Here is a 4,395-nt window from a genome sequence, read left to right on the forward strand (position 1 = left end):
CCGGTCACTTCTCCAAGAGGCCTTTTGTGATTAATCCCACTTTTCCCAGGCACTCTATAGCTTTAATTCTATTTGTTCTGATGATTTTGACACCTGTCTACATGTTTTGTTTTGTTGTCTGTCTCCCCCTTCTAGACTGTGAGCCCGTTGTTGGGTAGGGACCGTCTCTAGATGTTGCTGATGTGTACTTCCCAAGCGCTTAGTACAGTGCTCTGCACACAGTAAGTGCTCAATAAATACAATTGAATGAATGAAGGACCACACCTGGAGAGTGTCCAGTACTCTACCAGTCTTGGCTATGTTAGGGAGAGTCAAGCAGAGGCCTACCCATTCCATTCCTAGTTTGGGCAGTGGATAGCGAGTGGAAGACAATCTGCTACAAGTCAAACCGCCACCACGTGTCTGCTGTGTGATCTTGAGCAAATCACTTAACTTCTCTGTGCCTCCGTTACCTCATCTGTAAAATGGGGATTAAGAACTGGGAGCCCCACGTGGGGCAACCTGATTACCTTATATCTACGCCAGTGCTTAGAACAGTGCTCAGCACGTAGTAAGCACTTAAATGCCATAATTATTATTATTAGCCTGTGCAGTGATGCCATTTGCAAGAAACAGCAGGACTGGTGGCCATCCAGTGACTGTTTTCACTTTGATGCTCTCATCAAAAAAAAATAAAAATCAGTAAATCGCAGGCAAAACAGATGGTCAACATCTGCATGAAAATGAGTCTCTGACCACACCCACGGCGCTTAATAACACTCGTTTCACATTCTGCTGATTTCTACCCTCGTGAGCAGCTGTAAGACTTTTATATGAAAACCCTAGGCTCACATCTATTATTTTATGCAAACAGAGGTGTGGAAAATCTGATCTGTGTGTGAGCACAGATGAAGAGGCAAAATTGCTGCCATCCTATAAAGCAAAATGAAGAGACTCAAGGGAAAAAAGGGGAAGATTGGGCATTGGTGGATGGCCTCAAAATGTGGACAAACATGATTACACATATACCTCCCCTTCCTTAACCTATGCAACTTGATATCTTGTAACTTTTACTAACCGAAACCTGACTTTTACAATGATTTGCTAGGGTCAGGCCGCAGAGTTCAATATTGCTCTTGGCTCCAAATCTGATATTTTTCTTACAACTTGCGGAAAGGGGAAGCTTAAATGTTCCCCTCTTTCATGTTGAGATTGGCATTTGCCTAAATACCCTCATTCAGAAATCTGTGTGCAAGATACGGAGAAAAGACGCAAGTGGAGCCCAGGAAACGTTGGGAGAGAATGGTGGCTATCTTTCTCATTTGTCATTCTTGTTGACCAGCCTTGATTTTTCTTATGAATTCAATTTGGATTATACAACCTCAAATTTTAAACTGCATGACAATTAGCAAGAACAGCAATTACTAAGTCTTGGTCAGTCCCATAGCTGACCCTTTCAACATTTGATATCACAGGTCATACATCCTAAGAGTTATATGGAAAATCGTTTCAGTTTTAGGCTGATTTAGGCTGTAGCCAATCATTTTAACATCTGGGGGAGATGCAAACGTTGCCTTCAGAAGAGCCGAAGAGAAAGGTGGCCATTCTCCCCCTTACAATTTCCTCCAATCCTTTCCCATGGGGAAACCGTGTCAATGAGGGAGTCCGTGCTCCTTTTCCATCCATCCAAAAGCTTCAGGGTGTAAATGGGAAGGGGCAAGGGGAGCATAGGTGAGTAGACTTCCATGAAAGGAAGAAGGGAAGAAAGGATTCTCAGAATTGGAGTCATCCTCCTACATACTTTGTCTCTCTAAGCAGGCAAAATTGAGTGAGTTGGGAACCTTATTAAAAGAAGAGACAAGAGAGAATCATTCATGGCAAACATGGTCTCTTTGCAGTGTAATTGCTTCTGACCTTAACTCTCCCAATTCCCTCCTCCATCTAACTTTTTCACAGTTGGCAATACCATCATCCTTCCAGTCCCTCAAGTCCTCAACTTGGCATTATCTTTGACTTCTCTCTTTCTTTCAACTCTCATATTCAGCCTGGTGCTTTGTCCTGCTGTTGTTGCGTTTTTTTTCCCCAGAGCAGCTCCACAATCTGCCCTTTCCATGTCATACAAATGACCACCACCTTGGCCCAGACCTTGTCACATCCTGGTTTGACTACTGGATCAACCTTCTAACAGGTCTTCATGCTTCCATTCTCTCCCTTCTCCAATCCACAGTTCGCTCTGCTATTTGGATCATTTTCCTAAAATATTGTTCTGCACACACCTCCCTTCTCAAAAACTTTCAAGAGTTATCCTTGCCTCTCCACATAACAATGGTAATAATGATCGTATTTGTTAAGCGCTTACTATATGCCAAGAACTGTTCTAAGCGCTGGGAAAGATACAAGGTGATCAGATTGTCCCGCGGGGGCTCATAGTCTTAATCCCCATTTTACAGATGAGGTAACTGAGGCAGAGAAGTGAAGTGCCTTGCCCAAAGTCACAGAGCTGACAAGTGGCGGAGGCAGGATTAGGACCCATGACCTCTGACTTCCAAACCCGGGCTCTTTCCACTAAGCCACGCTGCTTCTCTTTAAAAGGTGGTAAGGTTGTCCCACTGAAGGCTCACAGTCTTAATCCCCATTTTACAGATGAGGTAACTGAGACACAGAGAAGTTAAGTGACTTGCCCAAAGTCACATAGCTGCTAATTGGCGGAGCTGGGATTTGAACCCGTGACCTCTGACTCCAAAGCCCGTGCTCTTTCCACTGAGCCATGCTGCTTCTCTAGCTGCACATCAACTAGAAACTCCTGATGAATAGATTTAAGACACTAAATCAGCTCTCACTCCATTACTTATCAACTGAAAACTTAGACTTTACTACCAAAAAGTCATCAAACTCGGGCTTGTTCGAAACCTACAAAGGAAGGGACCTCTAAAGATGAAGATCTTATATGAACAATTTCTCAAGTTTCCCAAACTTAGAATCAAAAGCTGATCTGTGAAGAACCTGAGGATGACAGTTATGCTATTGTATGGAAATCATTTCAAGGAATCATATTTTAAATACATACGGTAATGCATTTAATGCTGGCCCCACTTGTTCATCATCATCATCATCAATCGCATTTATTGAGCGCTTACTGTGTGCAGAGCACTGTACTAAGCGCTTGGGAAGTACAAGTTGGCAACATATAGAGACAGTCTCTACCCACCAGTGGGCTCACAGTCTAAAAGGGGGAGACAGAGAACAAAACCAAACATACTAACAAAGTAAAATAAATAGAATAGATATGTATAAGTAAAATAAATAAATAAATAAAGTAACAAATATGTACAAACATATATACATATATACTTGTTCATTCCTGAAATATAGTATTGTTATAAATCCTGAAATATATTATTGTTATAAATCCTTTGACCTTTCTAATACCAAATAACTTTTCTTTGCTCATCTTCATTTAAAATGCAGTAGAAGTAGTGGGGCCTGCTTCTGCAGTGGGGCAGAAGGGCCCAGGTTTTAATACCAGCTCTTTCACTTGTGTACTGTGCAACCTCGGGAAAATCACCTCACTTCTCTGTGCTTCAGTTAACTTGTCTGTAAAATGGGGATTAAAATTGTGAGCTCCATGTGGGACATGGACTGTATCCAATCTGATTAGCTTGTATCTACCCCAGCGCTTAGTACAGTGCCTAGCAGGTAGCTTAACATACATCATAAAAAGAGAATTAAATTAGTAATTCATTTGCTATGAAGAAATAATCTGAGATGAAAACAGAGATAACTGAATAGAAAGATAACATAGTTCTGAGTTCTGAATTGGAATACCAGGCTGTCTTAGACTATTGGAATTTGTGAATAAATAGACAATGTCGTCAAATTGGTAGGGTTCTTTAAGGGACTTAGCTCTTATTCTAATGATAATAAGAATTTTATGGTATTTGTAAGCACTTACTTTGTGCCAGACATTGTACTAAGCGCTGGGGTGGCTACAAGCAAATGTGGTTGGACACAGTCTCTGTCCCACCTGGGGCTCACAGTTTCAATCCCCATTTTACAGATAAGGTAACTGAGGCCCAGAGAAGTGAAGTGACTTGCCCAAGGTCACACAGCACACAAGTGGCCAAGTCAGGATTAGAACCTTCTGACTCAGATACCCTCCGGGTCTTGGACAGTGTATGTTTGACTGTGGTTGCCCATATGCCTCCACATCCAACAGAAACTCCTTAACATCAGCTTTGAGGAACTCAATCAGTTCTTCCCCTCCTACCTTACCTCATTAATTGTCTACCATGACCAAGACCGAAAGAAAAGACTCTCGCACTAATTGATACCACTATATGTTTGCAGTCGTCACTTTAAAATAATCTTTCCCATTTCAGTTGCCCTGAATGTACAACTGAACGACTTGGATACAAA

General features: G+C 41.9%; 1 non-coding gene across 1 annotated transcript; it reads left to right on the forward strand.

The window, feature by feature from the left end:
- Positions 1–249: 249 nt before the first annotated feature.
- LOC119932722 lies at positions 250–384 on the forward strand. Its single transcript, XR_005452461.1, has one exon. It is a non-coding gene; the product is annotated as a small nucleolar RNA SNORA7 (small nucleolar RNA).
- Positions 385–4,395: the final 4,011 nt, after the last annotated feature.

This window comes from Tachyglossus aculeatus, chromosome 9, assembly GCF_015852505.1.
Source record: "Tachyglossus aculeatus isolate mTacAcu1 chromosome 9, mTacAcu1.pri, whole genome shotgun sequence".
Taxonomy (NCBI): Eukaryota; Metazoa; Chordata; class Mammalia; order Monotremata; family Tachyglossidae; genus Tachyglossus; species Tachyglossus aculeatus.